A 19,109-nucleotide genomic window follows, 5' to 3' on the forward strand; every position below is an offset into this window, starting at 1 on the left:
TCCGCAAAAACGGGTATTAGAACGTGGTTTTGGAGCAACTTTTGGAGCTTTCTATATTTGTCCTACCTTGTCATGTGCATTTGGTGAGTTTGGTTCACTTACCTCATTGGGAAGGTGCCGTTACGGCCCAATTTGCACAATACGCGTTTTTGCCCAGAACGGGTATCTGAACGTGGGTTTGGGGTAACTTTTGGAGCTTTCTATATTTGTCACACCTAGTTCTGTGCATATGGTGATTTTGGTTCACTTCCCTTATTGGGAAGGTGCCGTTACGGCCCATTTTGTGCAATACGCGTTTATGCCGGTATGGTTAACTGAACGTTGTTTTGGGGCAACTTTTGGAGCTTTCTATATTTGTCCCAACTTGTCATGTCCATCTGGAGAGTTTGGTTCACTTACCTCATTGGGAAGGTGCGGTTATTGCCCATTCTTGCAATACACGTTTTCTGCCGGAAAGGGTATCTGAACGTGGTTTGGGGCAACTTATGGAGCTCTCTATATTTGCCCCACCTTGTCATGTGCATCTGGTGAGTTTGGTTCACTTACCTCATTGGGAAGCTGCCGTTACGGCCCATTTTGCGCAATACACGTTTTTCACCGGAACGGGTATCTGAACGTGGTTTTGGTGTAACTTTTTGAGCTTTTTATATATGTCCCACCTTGTCATGTACATCTAGTGAGTTTGGTTCACTTACCTCATTGGGAAGGTGCCGTTACAGCCCATTTTCGCAATAAGCGTTTTCCGCAAAAACGGGTATTAGAACATGGTTTGGGGGCAACTTTTGGAGCTTTCTGTATTTGCCCCAACTTGTCATGTGCATCTGGTGAGTTTGGTTCACTTACGTCATTGGGAAGCTGCCGTTATGGCCCGTTTTGCGCAATACAAATTTTTGCCGGAATGGGTATCTGAACGTCGTTTCGGGGCAACTTATGGAGCTTTCTATATTTGCCCCAGCTTGTCATTTGCATCTGGTGAGTTTGGTTCACTTACGTCATTGGGAAGTTGCCGTTACGGCCCAATATGCGCAATACGTGTTTTTGCCAGGAACGGGTATCTGAACGTGGTTTTGGGGAAACTTTTGGAGCTTTCTATATTTGTCCCACCTTGTCATGTGCATCTGGTGAGTTTGGTTTACTTTCCACATTGGGAAGCTGCTTTTACGGCCCAATTAGCGCAATATGCATTTTTGCACAGAACGGGTATCTGAACGTGGTTTTGGGGGAACTTTTGGAGCTGTCTATATTTATCCCAACTTGTCATGTGCATCTGGATAGTTTGGTTCACTTACCTCATTGGGAAGCTGCCGTTACGGCCCGTTTTGCGCAATACGAGTTTTTGCCGGAATGGGTGTATGAACGTCGTTTCTGGGCAACTTATGGAGCTTTATGTATTTGCCCCACCTTGTGATGTGCATCCGGTGAGTTTGGTTCACTTACATCATTGGGAAGCTGCCGTTACGGCCCATTTTGCGCAATACACGTTTTTCACCGGAACGGGTATCTGAACGTGGTTTTGGTGTAACTTTTTGAGCTTTCTATATATGTCCCACCTTGTCATGTACATCTAGTGAGTTTGGTTCACTTACCTCATTGGGAAGGTGCCGTTACAGCCCATTTTCGCAATAAGCGTTTTCCGCAAAAACGGGTATTAGAACGTGGTTTTGGGGCAACTTTTGGAGCTTTCTATATTTGTCCTACCTTGTCATGTGCATCTGGTGAGTTTGGTTCACTTACCTCATTGGGAAGGTGCAGTTATTGCCCATTTTCGCAATACACGTTTTCTGCCGGAAAGGTTATCTGAACATGGTTTGGGGGCAACTTTTGGAGCTTTCTGTATTTGCCCCAACTTGTCATGTGCATCTGGTGAGTTTGGTTCACTTACGTCATTGGGAAGCTGCCGTTATGGCCCGTTTTGCGCAATACGAATTTTTGCCGGAATGGGTATCTGAACGTCGTTTCGGGGCAACTTATGGAGCTTTCTATATTTGCCCCAGCTTGTCATTTGCATCTGGTGAGTTTGGTTCACTTACGTCATTGGGAAGTTGCCGTTACGGCCCAATATGCGCAATACGCGTTTTTGCCAGGAACGGGTATCTGAACGTGGTTTTGGGGAAACTTTTGGAGCTTTCTATATTTGTCCCACCTTGTCATGTGCATCTGGTGAGTTTGGTTCACTTTCCTCATTGGGAAGCTGCTTTTACGGCCCAATTTGCGCAATATGCATTTTTGCACAGAACGGGTATCTGAACGTGGTTTTGGGGGAACTTTTGGAGCTGTCTATATTTATCCCAACTTGTCATGTGCATCTGGATAGTTTGGTTCACTTACCTCATTGGGAAGCTGCCGTTACGGCCCGTTTTGCGCAATACGAGTTTTTGCCGGAATGGGTGTATGAACGTCGTTTCTGGGCAACTTATGGAGCTTTATGTATTTGCCCCACCTTGTGATGTGCATCTGGTGAGTTTGGTTCACTTACATCATTGGGAAGCTGCCGTTATGGCCCAATTTGCGCAATACGAGTTTTTGCCCAGAACGAGTATCTGAATGTGGTTTTGGGGCAACTTTTGGAGCTGTGTATATTTGTCCCAACTTATCATGTGCATCTGTTGAGTTTGGTTCCGGGTTAGGTTCCGGGTTAGGTTCCGGGTTAGGGTTAGGTTCCAGGTTCGGTTCCGGGTTATGGTTAGGGTTAGGGTTAGGGTAAGGGTTAGGGTTAGGGTTAGGGTTAGGGTTAGGGTTAGGGTTAGGGTTAGGGTTAGGGTTAGGGTTAGGGTTAGGGTTAGGGTTAGGGTTAGGGTTGTGCTCGCTTCGGCAGCATGTATAATAAAATTGGATCGATACTGAGAAGATTAGCATGGCCCCTGCGCATCTGGTGAGTTTGGTTCACTTTCCTCATTGGGAAGCTGCCGTTACGGCCCGTTTTGAGCAATACGAGTTTTTGCAGGAATGGGTCTCTAAACGTCGTTTCGGAGCAACTTATGGAGCTTTATATATTTGCCCCACCTTGTCATGTGCATCTGGTGAGTTTGGTTCACTTATCTCATTGGGAAGTTGCCGTTAAAGCCCAATTTGCGCAATACGCATTTTTGTCCAAAATGGGTATCTGAACGTGGTTTTGGGGTAACTTTTGGAGCTTTCTATATTTGCCCCACCTAGTTATGTGCATATAGTGAGTTTGGTTCACTTCCCTCATTGGGAAGTTGCCGTTACAGCCCATTTGCGCAATACGTGTTTTTGCCAGGAACGGGTATCTGAACGGGTATCTGAACATTTAGAGCATTCTATATTTGTCCCACCTTGTCATGTGCATCTGGTGAGTTTGGTTCACTTTCCTCATTGGGAAGCTGCTTGTACGGCCCAATTTGCGCAATATGCGTTTTTGCCCAGAACGGGTATCTGAACGTTGTTTTGGGGGAACTTTTATAGCTATCTATATTTGTCCCAACTTGTTATGTGCATCTGGATAGTTTGGTTCACTTACCTCATTGGGAAGCTGCCGTTAAGGCCCGTTTTACGCAATATGAGTTTTTGCCAGAATGGGTGTCTCATCGTCGTTTCTGGGCAACTTATGGAGCTTTCTATATTTGCCCCACCTTGTCATGTGCATCTGGTGAGTTTGGTTCACTTACCTCATTGGGAAGTTGCAGTTACTGCCCAATATGCGCAATACGCTTTTTTGCCCAGAACAGGTATCTGAATGTGCTTTTGGGGCAACTTTTGGAGCTTTCTATATTTGTCCTACCTTGTCATGTGCATCTGGTGAGTTTGGTTCACTTACCTCATTGGGAAGTTGCCATTACGGCCCATTTTCGTAATACTCGTTTTCTGCCGGAAAGGGTATCGGAACGCGATTTGGGGGCAACTTTTGGAGCTTTCTGTATTTGTCCCAACTAGTCATGTGCATCTGGTGAGTTTGGTTCACTTACCTCATTGGGAAGCTGCCGTTACGGCCCATTTTGCGCAATACACGTTTTTGACCGGAACGGGTATCTGAACGTTGTTTTGGGGGAACTTTTATAGCTATCTATATTTGTCCCAACTTGTTATGTGCATCTGGATAGTTTGGTTCACTTACCTCATTGGGAAGCTGCCGTTAAGGCCCGTTTTACGCAATATGAGTTTTTGCCAGAATGGGTGTCTCATCGTCGTTTCTGGGCAACTTATGGAGCTTTCTATATTTGCCCCACCTTGTCATGTGCATCTGGTGAGTTTGGTTCACTTACCTCATTGGGAAGTTGCAGTTACTGCCCAATATGCGCAATACGCTTTTTTGCCCAGAACAGGTATCTGAATGTGCTTTTGGGGCAACTGGAAGATCCAAGGGGAATATTCTATTGAAGAATGGTACAAAGAAGTATGGGACATAGCCATTAATGATAAACTGACATGTAATATTAAGTGGAGAAAAGGCATAACTAAAATAAATGAGTTCGAAGGAATCTGGAAACAGTTCCTAGTGTTTGTGTTTACTAAGGGAAGTGGGAAACCACCAGCAGAAGAAACGATTAGATTTTGGACTCAAGAATGATCCCGAGGTGGGGGGTGCACGTTTATGTTAAGAACGAAGATGTTGTAGTATGATAAGGTATATATAATAGTTTTTGACATTTGTACTCAACATTTACTCAATATGTATGTAGCAGATGTTTGATGTTTTTTTTCTTATTGTGTTTTTGTTTCAGTTATATTTGGTAATGTCTATCTATGTTTTAAGAAAAACAATAAAAAAAAAGGGTTAGGTTCCGGGTTAGGGTTACTGTTAGGTTCCGGGTTAGGGTTAGGTTCCGGGTTAGGTTTAGGTTCCAGGTTCGGGTTCGGGTTAGGTTCCGGGTTAGGGTTAGGGTTAGGTTCCGGGTTAGGGTTAGGTTCCAGGTTAGGGTTAGGTTCCGGGTTAGTGTTAGGGTTAGGTTCTGGGTTAGGATTACTGTTAGGTTCCGGGTTAGGGTTAGGTTCCGGGTTAGGCTTAGGTCACGGGTTAGGGTTAGGGTTAGGTTCAAGGTTAGGGTTAGGTTCCGGGTTAGGGTTAGGGTTAGGGTTAGGGTTAGGGTTAGGGTTAGGGTTAGGGTTAGGGTTAGGGTTAGGGTTAGGGTTCGGGTTCGGGTTCGGGTTAGGGATAGGGTTAGGTTTAGGGTCCAGGTTAGGGTTAAGTTCCAGGTTAGGATTAGGGTTAGGATTAGCTTCCGGGTTAGGTTCCAGGTTAGGTTCCGGGTTAGGTTCCGGGTTATGTTCCGGGTTAGCGTTAAGTTCCAGGTTAGGTTCCGGGTTAGGTTCCGGGTTAGGTTCCGGGTTATGGTTAGGTTCCGGGTTAGGGTTAGGTTCCGGGTTAGGGTTAGGTTCGGGGTTAGGGTTAGGGTCCGGGTTAGTTTCCGGGTTAGGTTCCAGGTTAGGTTCCGGGTTAGGTTCCAGGTTAGGTTCCGGGTTAGGGTTAGGTTCCGAGTTAGGGTTAGGTTCCAGGTTAGGGTTAGGTTCCGGGTTAGGGTTAGGGTTAGGGTTATCTTCCGGGTTACGTTTCAGGTTAGGTTCCGGGTTAGGTTCCGGTTTAGGTTCCGGGTTAGGGTTAGGTTCCGGGTTTGGGTTAGGGTTAGGGTTAGGTTCCGGGTTAGGTTCCGGGTTAAGTTGGGTTAGGGTTAGGTTCCGGGTTAGGTTTAGGGTTAGGGTTAGGGTTAGGGTTAGGGTTAGGGTTAGGGTTAGGGTTAGGGTTACGGTTAGGGTTGTGCTCGCTTCGGAAGCATATACACTAAAATTGGAACGATACAGAGAAGATTAGCATGGCCCCTGCGCATCTGGTGAGTTTTGTTCACTTCCCTTATTGGGAAGGTGCCGTTACGGCTCATTTTGCGCAATACGCGTTTTTGCCAGGAACGGGTATCTGAACGTTGTTTTGGGGGAACTTTTATAGCTATCTATATTTGTCCCAACTTGTTATGTGCATCTGGATAGTTTGGTTCACTTACCTCATTGGGAAGCTGCCGTTACGGCCCGTTTTACGCAATATGAGTTTTTGCCAGAATGGGTGTCTCATCGTCGTTTCTGGGCAACTTATGGAGCTTTCTATATTAGCCCCACCTTGTCATGTGCATCTGGTGAGTTTGGTTCACTTACCTCATTGGGAAGTTGCAGTTACTGCCCAATTTGCGCAATACGCGTTTTTGCCCAGAACAGGTATCTGAATATGCTTTTGGGGCAACTTTTGGAGCTTTCTATATTTGTCCTACCTTGTCATGTGCATCTGGTGAGTTTGGTTCACTTACCTCATTGGGAGTTGCCATTACGGCCCATTTTCGTAATACACGTTTTCTTCCGGAAAGTGTATCTGAACACTGTTGGGGGGCAACTTTTGGAGCTTTCTGTATTTGTCCCAACTAGTCATGTGCATTAGGTGAGTTTGGTTCACTTACCTCATTGGGAAGCTGCCGTTACGGCCCATTTTGCGCAATACACGTTTTTGACCGGAACGGGTATCTGAACGTGGTTTTGGGGTAACTTTTGGAGCTTTCTATATATGTCCCACCTTGTCTTGTACATCTAGTGTGTTTGTTTCACTTACCTCATTGGGAAGGTGTCGTTACGGCCCATTTTCGCAATACGCGTTTTCCTCAATAACGCGTATTAGAACGTGGTTTTGGGGCAACTTTTGGAGCTTTCTTTATTTGTCCCAACTTTTGATGTGCATCTGGATAGTTTGGTTCACTTACCTCATTGGGAAGCTGCCGTTACGGCCCAATTTGCTCAATACGCGTTTTTTCCCTGAACGGGTTTCTGAACGTGGTTTCGGGGTAACTTTTGGAGCTTTCTGTATTTGCCCCACCTAGTTCTGTGCATATGGTGATTTTGGTTCACTTCCGTTATTGGGAAGGTGCCGTTACGGCCCATTTTGCGCAATACGCGTCTTTGCCAGGAATGGGTAACTGAACGTGGTTTTGGGGCAACTTTTGGAGCTTACTATATTTGTCCTACCTTGTCATGTGCATCTGGTGAGTTTGGTACACTTACCTCATTGGGAAGCTGCTGTTACGGCCCATTTTGCGCAATACACGTTTTCTGCCGGAAAGGGTATCTGAATGGGGTTTTGGGGTAACTTTTGGAGCTTTCTATATATGTCCTACCTTGTATACTGCATCTAGTGAGTTTGGTTCACTTACCTCATTGGGAAGGTGCCGTTACGGCCCATTTTCGCGATACGCGTTTTCTGCAAAAACGGGTATTAGAACGTGGTTTTGGGGCAACTTTTGGAGCTTTCTATATTTGTCCCAACTTATCATGTGCATCTGGATAGTTTGGTTCACTTACCTCATTGGGAAGCTGCCGTTACGGCCCATTTTGCTCAATACGCGTTTTTGCCAGGAACGGGTAACTGAACGTTGTTTTGGGGCAACTATAGGAGCTGTGTATATTTGTCCCAACTTATCATGTGCATCTGGTGAGTTTGGTTCCGGGTTAAGATCCGGGTTAAGTTCCGGGTTAGGTTTAGGGTTAGGTTCCGGGTTAGGGTTAGTGTTTAGTTCCGGTTAGGGTCAGGTTCCGGGTTAGGGTTAGGTTCCGGGTTAGATTCCGGGTTAGGTTCCGGGTTAGGTTCCGGGTTAGGGTCCGGGTTATGTTCCGGGTTAGGGTTAGGTTCCGGGTTAGTGTTAGGGTTAGGTTCCGGGTTAGGGTTAGGGTTAGGTTCCGGGTTAGGATTAGGTTCCGGGTTAGGGTTAGGGTTAGTTTCCAGGTTAGGGTTAGGTTCCGGGTTAGGGTTAGGTTCCGGGTTCGCGTTAGGGTTAGGTTCCGGGTTAGGGTTAGGTTCCGGGTTAGGGTTAGGTTCAGGTTACGGGTTAGGGTTAGGTTCCGGGTTAGGGTTAGGGTTAGGTTCCGGGTTAGGGTTATTGTTATTTTCCGGGTTAGGGTTAGGTTCTGGGTTAGGGTTAGGTCACGGGTTAGGGTTAGGGTTAGGTTCCGGGTAAGGGTTAAGTTCCGGTTTAGGGTTAGGGTTAGGGTTAGGGTTAGGGTTAGTGTTAGGGTTAGGGTTAGGGTTAGGTTCCAGGTTAGGGTTAGGTTCCAGGTTAGGGTTAGGGTTAGGGTTAGCTTCCGGGTTAGGTTCCAGGTTAGGTTCCGGGTTAGGTTCCGGGTTACGTTCCGGGTTAGGGTTAAGTTCCAGGTTATGTTCCGGGTAAGGTTCCGGGTTGGGTTCCGGGTTAGGGTTAGGTTCCGGTTTAGTGTTAGGTTCCGGGTTAGGGTTAGGTTCCGGGTTAGGGTTAGGGTTAGGTTCCGGGTTAGGGTTAGCTTCAGGGTTAGGATCCGGGTTAATTTCTGGATTAGGTTCCGGGTTAGGTTCCTGGTTAGGGTTAGGTTCCGGGTTAGGGTTAGGTTACAGGTTAGGGTTAGGTTCCGGGTTAGGGTTAGGGTTAGGGTTAGCTTCCGGATTACGTTCCAGGTTAGGTTCCGGGTTAGGTTCCGGGTTAGGTTCCGGGGTTAGGGTTAGTTTCCGGGTTTGGGTTAGGTTCCGGGTTAGGTTCCGGGTTAGGTTCCGGGTTAAGTTGGGTTAGGGTTAGTTTCCAGGTTCGGTTCCGGGTTATGGTTAGGGTTAGGGTTAGGGTAAGGGTTAGGGTTTGGGTTAGGGTTAGGGTTAGGGTTAGGGTTAGGGTTAGGGTTAGGGTTAGGGTTAGGGTTGTGCTCGCTTCGGCAGCACATATACTAAAATTGGAACGATACAGAGAAGATTAGCATGGCCCATGCGCATCTGGTGAGTTTTGTTCACTTCCCTTATTGGGAGGGTGCCGTTACGGCTCATTTTGCGCAATACGCGTTTTTGCCAGGAACGGGTAACTGAACGTGGTTTTGGTTCAACTTTTGGAGCTTTCTATATTTGTCCTACCTTGTCATGTGCATCTGGTGAGTTTGGTTCACTTACCTCATTGGGAAGGTGCCGTTACGGCCCATTTTCACAATTATTATTATTATTATTATTATTATTTATTTATATAGCACCATCAATGTACATGGTGCTGTACAGCTATTTGTCCCAACTTATCATGTGCATCTGGTGAGTTTGGTTCCGGGTTACGTTCCGGGTTAGGTTCCGGGTTAGGTTCCGGGTTAGGGTAAGGTTCCGGGTTAGGTTCCGGGTTAGGCTCCGGGTTAGGGTTAGGTTCCGGGTTAGGGTTAGGTTCCGGGTTCGGGTTAGGGTTAGGTTCCAGGTTAGGTTCTGGGTTAGGTTCTGGGTTAGGGTTAGATTCCGGGTTAGGTTTAGGGTTAGGTTCCGGGTTAGGGTTAGGTTCCGGTTTAGGGTTAGGTTCGGGGTTAGGGTTAGGTTTAGGGGGTGGGTTAGGGTCCAGGTTAGGGTTAGGGTTAGGTTCCGGGTTAGGGTTAGGTTCCGGGTTAGGGTTAGGTTCCGGGTTAGGTTCTGGGTTAGATTCTGGGTTAGTTTCCGGGTTAGGTTCCGGGTTAGGTTCCGGGTTATGTTCCGGGTTAGGGTTAGGTTCCGGGTTAGGGTTAGGTTCCAGGTTAGGGTTAGTTTCCGGGTTAGGGTTAGGGTTAGGGTTAGGTAAAGGGTTAGGTTCTGGGTTAATTTCGGATTATTGTTAGGTTCCGGGTTTGGGTTAGGGTTAGGGTTAGAGTTATTGTTAGGGTTAGGGTTAGGGTTAGGGTTAGGGTTAGGGTTAGGGTTAGGGTTAGGGTTAGGGTTAGGATTGGGTTAGGGTTGTGCTCGCTTCGTAAGCACATATACTAAAATTGGAACGATACAGAGAAGATTAGCATGGCCCCTGCGCATTTGGATTGTTTGGTTCACTTACCTCATTGGGAAGCTGCAGTTACGGCCCGTTTTGCGCAATACGAATTTTTGCCGGAATGGGACTCTGAACGTCGTTTCGGGGCAACTTAAGGAGCTTTATATATTTGCCCACCTTGTCATGTGCATCTGGTGAGTTTGGTTCACTTTCCTCATTGGGAAGCTGCTTTTACGGCCCAATTTGAGCAATATTCGTTTTGGCTAAGAACGGGTATCTAAACGTTTCTTTGGGGGAACTTTTGGAGCTGTCTATATTTGTCCCAACTTGTCTTGTGCATCTGGATAGTTTGGTTCCCTTACCTCATTGGGAAGCTGCCGTTACGGCCCGTTTTGCGTAATATGAGTTTTTGCCAGAATGGGTGTCTCAATGTCGTTTCTGGGCAACTTATGGAGCTTTCTGTATTTGCCCCACCTTATCATGTGCATCTGGTGAATTTGGTTCACTTACCTCATTGGGAAGTTGCCGCTACGGCCCAATTTGCGCAATACGCATTTTTGCCCAGAACAGGTATCTGAATGTGCTTTTGGGCTACTTTTGGAGCTTTTTATATTTGTCCTACCTTGTCATGTGCATCTGGGAAGTTTGGTTCACTTACCTCATTGGGAAGGTGCCATTACGGCCCATTTTGCGCAATAAAGTTTTTGACCGGAACGGGTATTTGAACGTAGTTTTGGGGTAACTTTTGGAGCTTTCTATATATGTCCCACCTTGTCTTGTACATCTTGTGAGTTTGGTTCACTTACCTCATTGGGAAGGTGCCGTTACGGTCCATTTTCGCAATACGCATTTTCCGCAAAAACGGGTATTAGAACGTGGTTTTGGGGCAACTCTTGGAGCTTTCTATATTTGTTCTACCTTGTCATGTGCATCTGGTGAGTTTGGTTCACTTCCCTCATTGGGAAGTTGCTGATACGGCCCAATTTGAGCAATACGCGTTTTTTCCCAGAACGGGTGTCTGAATGTGGTTTTGGGGCAACTTTTGTACCTTTCTATATTTGTCCTACCTTGTCATGTGCATTTGGTGAGTTTGGTTCACTTACCTCATTGGGAAGTTGCCGTTACGGCCCAATTTACGCAATACGCGTTTTTGCCCTGAACGGGTATCTGAACCTGGTTTGGGGGTAACTTTTGGAGCTTTCTATATTTGCCAGACCTAGTTCTGAGCATATGGTGATTTTGGTTCACTTCCCTTATTGGGAAGGTGCCGTTAAGGCCCATTTTGCTCAATACGCGTTTTTGCCGGTGTGGGTAACTGAACGTTGTTTTGGGGCAACTTTTGGAGCTTTCTATATTTGTCCTACCTTGTCATGTGCATCTGGTGAGGTTGGTTCACTTACCTCATTGGGAAGTTGCCGTTACGGCCCATTTTCGCAATACGCGTTTTCCTCAAGAATGGGTATTATAATGTGTTTTTAGGCAACTTTTGGAGCTTTCTATATTTGTCCTACCTTGTCATGTGCATCTGGTGAGTTTGGTTCACTTACCACATTGGGAAGGTGCTGTTATGGCTCATTTTCGCAATACATGTTTTCTGCCGGAAAGGGTATCTGAACGTGGTTTGGGGGCAACTTTTGGAGCTTTCTGTATTTGTCCCCTCCGCAAGAACGGGTGTTAGAACGTGCGCAATACGCATTTTTGCCGAGAACGGGTTTCTGAACGTGGTTTGGGGGCAACTTTTGGAGCTTTCTATATTTGTCCCTTCCGCAAGAACGGGTGTTAGAACGTTTTTTTTGGTGCAACTTTTGAAGCTGTCTATATTTGCCCAACCTAGTTATGTGCATCTGCTGAGTTTGGTTCCGGGTTAGGTTCCGGGTTAGTGTTAGGTTCCGGGTTCGGTTCCGGGTTAGTGTTAGGTTACGGTTTAGGGTTAGGTTGCGGGTTAGGGTTAGGTTCCGGGTTAGGGTTGGGTTAGGTTCAGGGTTAGGGTTAGGGTTAGGGTTAGGTTACAGGTTAGGGTAATGTTCCGGGTTAGGGTTGGGTTAGGTTCCGGGTTAGGGTTAGGGTTAGGGTTAGGTTACGGGTTAGGGTAAGGTTCCGGGTTAGGGTTAGGTTCCGGGTTAGGGTTAGGATTAGGTTCCGGGTTAGGGTTTGGGTTAGGGTCCGGGTTAGGGTCCGGGTTACGGTCCGGGTTAGGGTCCGGGTTAGGTTCTGGGTTAAGGTTAGGTTCCGGGTTTGGGTTAGGTTTAGGTTCCGGGTTAGGGTTTGGTTCCGGGTTAGGGTTAAGTTCCATGTTATTGTTAGGGTTAGTTACCGAGTTAGGGTTCCTTTTAGGTTCCGGGTTAGGGTAAGGTTCCGGGTTAGGTTTAGGTTCCGGGTTAGGGTTAGGGTTAGTTTCCGGGTTAGGGTTAGGTTCCGGGTTAGGGTTAGATTACGTGTTAGGGTTACGGTTAGGTTCCAGGTTAGGGTTAGTTTCCGGGTTAGGGTTTGGTTCCGGGTTTGGTTCCGGTTTAGGTTCCGGTTTAGTTTCCGGGTTAGGGCCCGGGTTAGGGTCCCGGTTAGGGTTATGTTCCGGGTTAGGGTTAGGTTCCGGGTTAGGGTTAGGTTCTGGGTTATGGTTAGGTTAGGGTAGGGTTAGGTTCCGGGTTTGGGTTAGGTTCCGGGTTAGTTTCTGGGTTAGGTTCCGGGTTAGGGTTACTGTTAGTTTCCGGGTTAGGGTTCGGTTCCGGGTTAGGGTTAGGTTCCAGGTTAGGGTTAGGTTCCGGGTTAGGGTTAGGGTTAGTGTTAGGTTCAGGTTAGGTTCCGGGTTAGGTTCCGGGTTAGGTTCAGGGTTAGGGTTAGGGTTAGGGTTAGGGTTAGGATTAGGGTTAAGGTTAGGGTTAGGGTTAGGGTTAGGGTTAGGGTTAGGGTTAGGGTTAGGTTCCGGGTTAGGTTCCGGGTTAGGTTCCGGGTTAGGTTCTGGGTTAGGGTTAGGTCCCGGGTTAGGGTTAGGTTCCGGGTTAGGGTTAGGGTTAGGTTCCGGGTTAGGGTTAGGTTCCGTTTTAGGGTTAGGTTCGGGGTTAGGGTTAGGTTTAGGGGGTGGGTTAGGGTCCAGGTTAGGGTTAGGGTAAGGGTTAGGTTCCAGGTTAGGGTTAGGTTCCGGGTTAGGGTTAGGTTCCGGGTTAGGGTTAGGTTCCCGTTAGGGTTAGGGTTAGGGTTAGGGTTAGGGTTAGGGTTAGGGTTAGGGTTAGGGTTAGGGTTAGGGTTAGGGTTAGGGTTAGGGTTAGGGTTAGGGTTAGGTTCCGGGTTAGGTTTTGGTTCCAGGTTAGGTTCCAGGTAGGTTCCGGGTTAGGGTTAGGTTCCGGGTTAGATTCTGGGTTAGGTTATGGGTTAGGTTCCAGGTTAGGTTCCCGGTTAGGTTCCGGGTTAGGTTCCGGGTTAGGGTTAGGTTCTGGGTAATGGCTAGGTTCCGGGTTAGGGTTAGGTTCCAGGTTAGGGTTAGGTTCCGGGTTAGGGTTAGGGTTAGGGTTAGGGTTAGGGTTATGGTTAGGTTCCGGGTTAGGGTTAGGCTCCGTTTTAGGGTTAGGTTCGGGGTTAGGGTTAGGTTTAGGGGGTGGGTTAGGGTCCAGGATAGGGTTAGTGTTAGGGTTACGTTCCAGGTTAGGGTTAGGTTCCGGGTTAGGTTTAGGTTCCGGGTTAGGGTTAGGTTCCCGTTATGGTTAGGGTTAGGTTCCGAGTTAGGGTTAGGTTCCGGGTTAGGGTTAGGTTCCGGGTTAGGGTTAGGTTCTGGGTTAGGTTCCGGGTTAGATTTTGGTTCCGGGTTAGGTTCCAGGTAGGTTCCGGGTTAGGGTTAGGCTCCGGGTTAGATTCTGGGTTAGGTTATGGGTTAGGTTCCAGGTTATGTTCCCGGTTACGTTCCGGGTTAGGTTCCGGGTTAGGGTTAGGTTCTGGGTTATGGTTAGGTTCCGGGTTAGGGTTAGGTTCCAGGTTAGGGTTAGGTTCCGGGTTAGGGTTAGGGTTAGGGTTACGTTCCGGGTTAGGTTCTGGGTTAAGATCGGATTATGGTTAGGTTCCGGGTTAGGGTTAGGGTTAGGGTTAGGGTTAGGGTTAGGGTTAGGATTAGGGTTAGGTTTAGGGTTAGGGTTAGGGTTAGGGTTAGGGTTCGGGGTAGGGGTAGGGTTAGGGTGAGGGTTAGGGTTAGGGTTAGGGTTAGGGTTAGGGTTAGGGTTAGGGTTGGGGTTGGGGTTAGGGTTAGGGTTAGGGTTAGGGTTAGGGTTGTGCTAGCTTCGGCAGCACATATACTAAAATTGGAACGATACAGAGAAGATTAGAATGGCCCCTGCGCATCTGGATAGATTGGTTCATTTACCGCATTTGGAAGCTGCCGTTACGGCCCGTTTTGCGGAATACGAATTTTTGCCGGAATGGGACTCTGAACGTCGTTTCGGGGCAACTTATGGAGCTTTATATGTTTGCCCACCTTGTCATGTGCATCTGGTGAGTTTAGTTCACTTACGTCATTGGGAAGTTGCCGTTACTGCCCAATTTGCACAATACGAGTTTTTGCCCATAAAGGGCATCTGAACGTGGTTTTGGGGCAACTTTTGGAGCTTTCTATATTTGTTCTACCTTGTCATGTGCATCTGGTGAGTTTGGTTCACTTCCCTCATTGGGAAGTTGCTGATACGGCCCAATTTGAGCAATACGCGTTTTTGCCCAAAACGGGTATCTGAACGTGGTTTCGGGGTAACTTTTGGAGCTTTCTATATTTGCCCCACCCAGTTATGTGCATATGGTGTGTTTGGTTCACTTCTCTCATTGGGAAGGTGCCGTTACGGCCCATTTGCACAATACGCGTTTTTGCAAGGAACGGGTAACTGAATGTAGTTTTCGGGCCACTTTTGGAGCTGTCTATATTTGTACCAACTTGTCATGTGCATCTGGTGAGTTTGGTTCACTTACCTCTTTGGGAAGTTGCCGTTACGTACCGTGTTTCGCAATACTCGTTTTTGCCAGGAACGGGTATCTGAACTTGGTTTTTCGGCAACTTTTGGAGCTTTCTATATTTGTCCCACCTTGTCATGTGCCTCTGGTGAGTTTGGTTCACTTACCTCATTGGGAAGTTGCCGTTACGGCCCATTTTCGCAATACGCGTTTTCCTCAAGAACGGGTATTATAATGTGTTTTTAGGCAACTTTTGGAGCTTTCTATATTTGTCCTACCTTGTCATGTGCATCTGGTGAGTTTGGTTCACTTACCACATTGGGAAGGTGCTGTTATGGCTCATTTTCGCAATACATGTTTTCTGCCGGAAAGGGTATCTGAACGTGGTTTGGGGGCAACTTTTGGAGCTTTCTGTATTTGTCCCCTCCGCAAGAACGGGTGTTAGAACGTGCGCAATACGCATTTTTGCCGAGAACGGGTTTCTGAACGTGGTTTGGGGGCAACTTTTGGAGCTTTCTATATTTGTCCCTTCCGCAAGAACGGGTGTTAGAACGTTTTTTTGGTGCAACTTTTGAAGCTGTCTATATTTGCCCAACCTAGTTATGTGCATCTGCTGAGTTTGGTTCCGGGTTAGGTTCCGGGTTAGTGTTAGGTTCCGGGTTCGGTTCCGGGTTAGTGTTAGGTTACGGTTTAGGGTTAGGTTGCGGGTTAGGGTTAGGTTCCGGGTTAGGGTTGGGTTAGGTTCAGGGTTAGGGTTAGGGTTAGGGTTAGGTTACAGGTTAGGGTAATGTTCCGGGTTAGGGTTGGGTTAGGTTCCGGGTTAGGGTTAGGGTTAGGGTTAGGTTACGGGTTAGGGTAAGGTTCCGGGTTAGGGTTAGGTTCCGGGTTAGGGTTAGGATTAGGTTCCGGGTTAGGGTTTGGGTTAGGGTCCGGGTTAGGGTCCGGGTTACGGTCCGGGTTAGGGTCCGGGTTAGGTTCTGGGTTAAGGTTAGGTTCCGGGTTTGGGTTAGGTTTAGGTTCCGGGTTAGGGTTTGGTTCCGGGTTAGGGTTAAGTTCCATGTTATTGTTAGGGTTAGTTACCGAGTTAGGGTTCCTTTTAGGTTCCGGGTTAGGGTAAGGTTCCGGGTTAGGTTTAGGTTCCGGGTTAGGGTTAGGGTTAGTTTCCGGGTTAGGGTTAGGTTCCGGGTTAGGGTTAGATTACGTGTTAGGGTTACGGTTAGGTTCCAGGTTAGGGTTAGTTTCCGGGTTAGGGTTTGGTTCCGGGTTTGGTTCCGGTTTAGGTTCCGGTTTAGTTTCCGGGTTAGGGCCCGGGTTAGGGTCCCGGTTAGGGTTATGTTCCGGGTTAGGGTTAGGTTCCGGGTTAGGGTTAGGTTCTGGGTTATGGTTAGGTTAGGGTAGGGTTAGGTTCCGGGTTTGGGTTAGGTTCCGGGTTAGTTTCTGGGTTAGGTTCCGGGTTAGGGTTACTGTTAGTTTCCGGGTTAGGGTTCGGTTCCAGGTTAGGGTTAGGTTCCAGGTTAGGGTTAGGTTCCGGGTTAGGGTTAGGGTTAGTGTTAGGTTCAGGTTAGGTTCCGGGTTAGGTTCCGGGTTAGGTTCAGGGTTAGGGTTAGGGTTAGGGTTAGGGTTAGGATTAGGGTTAAGGTTAGGGTTAGGGTTAGGGTTAGGGTTAGGGTTAGGGTTAGGGTTAGGTTCCGGGTTAGGTTCCGGGTTAGGTACCGGGTTAGGTTCTGGGTTAGGGTTAGGTCCCGGGTTAGGGTTAGGTTCCGGGTTAGGGTTAGGGTTAGGTTCCGGGTTAGGGTTAGGTTCCGTTTTAGGGTTAGGTTCGGGGTTAGGGTTAGGTTTAGGGGGTGGGTTAGGGTCCAGGTTAGGGTTAGGGTAAGGGTTAGGTTCCAGGTTAGGGTTAGGTTCCGGGTTAGGGTTAGGTTCCCGTTAGGGTTAGGGTTAGGGTTAGGGTTAGGGTTAGGGTTAGGGTTAGGGTTAGGGTTAGGGTTAGGGTTAGGGTTAGGGTTAGGGTTAGGTTCCGGGTTAGGTTTTGGTTCCAGGTTAGGTTCCAGGTAGGTTCCGGGTTAGGGTTAGGTTCCGGGTTAGATTCTGGGTTAGGTTATGGGTTAGGTTCCAGGTTAGGTTCCCGGTTAGGTTCCGGGTTAGGTTCCGGGTTAGGGTTAGGTTCTGGGTAATGGCTAGGTTCCGGGTTAGGGTTAGGTTCCAGGTTAGGGTTAGGTTCCGGGTTAGGGTTAGGGTTAGGGTTAGGGTTAGGGTTATGGTTAGGTTCCGGGTTAGGGTTAGGCTCCGTTTTAGGGTTAGGTTCGGGGTTAGGGTTAGGTTTAGGGGGTGGGTTAGGGTCCAGGATAGGGTTAGTGTTAGGGTTACGTTCCAGGTTAGGGTTAGGTTCCGGGTTAGGTTTAGGTTCCGGGTTAGGGTTAGGTTCCCGTTATGGTTAGGGTTAGGTTCCGAGTTAGGGTTAGGTTCCGGGTTAGGGTTAGGTTCCGGGTTAGGGTTAGGTTCTGGGTTAGGTTCCGGGTTAGATTTTGGTTCCGGGTTAGGTTCCAGGTAGGTTCCGGGTTAGGGTTAGGCTCCGGGTTAGATTCTGGGTTAGGTTATGGGTTAGGTTCCAGGTTATGTTCCCGGTTACGTTCCGGGTTAGGTTCCGGGTTAGGGTTAGGTTCTGGGTTATGGTTAGGTTCCGGGTTAGGGTTAGGTTCCAGGTTAGGGTTTAGGTTCCGGGTTAGGGTTAGGGTTAGGGTTACGTTCCGGGTTAGGTTCTGGGTTAAGATCGGATTATGGTTAGGTTCCGGGTTAGGGTTAGGGTTAGGGTTAGGGTTAGGGTTAGGATTAGGGTTAGGTTTAGGGTTAGGGTTAGGGTTAGGGTTAGGGTTCGGGGTAGGGGTAGGGTTAGGGTGAGGGTTAGGGTTAGGGTTAGGGTTAGGGTTAGGGTTAGGGTTAGGGTTAGGGTTAGGGTTAGGGTTAGGGTTAGGGTTGTGCTAGCTTCGGCAGCACATATACTAAAATTGGAACGATACAGAGAAGATTAGAATGGCCCCTGCGCATCTGGATAGATTGGTTCATTTACCGCATTTGGAAGCTGCCGTTACGGCCCGTTTTGCGGAATACGAATTTTTGCCGGAATGGGACTCTGAACGTCGTTTCGGGGCAACTTATGGAGCTTTATATGTTTGCCCACCTTGTCATGTGCATCTGGTGAGTTTAGTTCACTTACGTCATTGGGAAGTTGCCGTTACTGCCCAATTTGCACAATACGAGTTTTTGCCCATAAAGGGCATCTGAACGTGGTTTTGGGGCAACTTTTGGAGCTTTCTATATTTGTTCTACCTTGTCATGTGCATCTGGTGAGTTTGGTTCACTTCCCTCATTGGGAAGTTGCTGATACGGCCCAATTTGAGCAATACGCGTTTTTGCCCAAAACGGGTATCTGAACGTGGTTTCGGGGTAACTTTTGGAGCTTTCTATATTTGCCCCACCCAGTTATGTGCATATGGTGTGTTTGGTTCACTTCTCTCATTGGGAAGGTGCCGTTACGGCCCATTTGCACAATACGCGTTTTTGCAAGGAACGGGTAACTGAATGTAGTTTTCGGGCCACTTTTGGAGCTGTCTATATTTGTACCAACTTGTCATGTGCATCTGGTGAGTTTGGTTCACTTACCTCTTTGGGAAGTTGCCGTTACGTACCGTGTTTCGCAATACTCGTTTTTGCCAGGAACGGGTATATGAACTTGGTTTTTCGGCAACTTTTGGAGCTTTCTATATTTGTCCCACCTTGTCATGTGCCTCTGGTGAGTTTGGTTCACTTTCCTCATTGGGAAGCTGCTTTTACGGCCCAATTTGAGCAATATGCGTTTTTGCCAAGAACGGGTATCTAAACGTTGTTTTGGGGGAACTTTTGGAGCTGTCTATATTTGTCCCAACTTGTCATGTGCATCTGGATAGTTTGGTTCACTTACCTCATTGGGAAGGTGCCGTTACGGTCCACTTTCGCAATACGCATTTTCCGCAAAAACGGGTATTAGAACGTGTTTTTGGGGCAACTTTTGGAGCTATCTATATTTGTCCCAACTTGTCATTTGCATCTGGATAGTTTGTTTCACTTACCACATTGGGAAGCTGATGTTAATGCCCAATTTGCGCAATACGCGTTTTTTCCCAGAACGGGTATCTGAATGTGGTTTTGGGGCAACTTTTGGAGCTTTCTATATTTGTCCTCCCTTGTCATGTGCATTTGGTGATTTTGGTTCACTTCCCTTATTGGGAAGGTGCCGTTAAGGCCCATTTTGCGTAATACGCGTTTTTGCCGGTATGGGTAACTGAACGTGGTTTTGGGGCAACTTTTGGAGCTTTCTATATTTGTCCTACCTTGTCATGTGCATCTGGTGAGTTTGATTCACTTACCACATTGGGAAGGTGCCGTTATGGCTCATTTTCGCAATACTGTATTTGTCCCCTCCGCAAGAACGGGTATTAGAAC

At 47.6% G+C, this 19,109-nt stretch overlaps 6 pseudogenes; all 6 read left to right on the plus strand.

Annotated features, from left to right (window-relative positions):
- Positions 1–2,799: 2,799 nt before the first annotated feature.
- On the plus strand, positions 2,800–2,868 carry LOC134411798 (U6 spliceosomal RNA; annotated as a pseudogene).
- Positions 2,869–5,713: 2,845 nt separating this feature from the next.
- On the plus strand, positions 5,714–5,782 carry LOC134411866 (U6 spliceosomal RNA; annotated as a pseudogene).
- A 2,867-nt stretch (positions 5,783–8,649) lies between these two features.
- Positions 8,650–8,718, plus strand: LOC134411867 (U6 spliceosomal RNA; annotated as a pseudogene).
- Positions 8,719–9,681: 963 nt separating this feature from the next.
- On the plus strand, positions 9,682–9,750 carry LOC134411853 (U6 spliceosomal RNA; annotated as a pseudogene).
- A 4,213-nt stretch (positions 9,751–13,963) lies between these two features.
- LOC134411676 (U6 spliceosomal RNA) lies at positions 13,964–14,032 on the plus strand (annotated as a pseudogene).
- Positions 14,033–17,605: 3,573 nt separating this feature from the next.
- LOC134411678 (U6 spliceosomal RNA) lies at positions 17,606–17,674 on the plus strand (annotated as a pseudogene).
- Positions 17,675–19,109: the final 1,435 nt, after the last annotated feature.

The sequence above is a fragment of the Elgaria multicarinata genome, chromosome 20 (genome assembly GCF_023053635.1).
Source record: "Elgaria multicarinata webbii isolate HBS135686 ecotype San Diego chromosome 20, rElgMul1.1.pri, whole genome shotgun sequence".
In the NCBI taxonomy this organism is placed as follows: domain Eukaryota; kingdom Metazoa; phylum Chordata; class Lepidosauria; order Squamata; family Anguidae; genus Elgaria; species Elgaria multicarinata.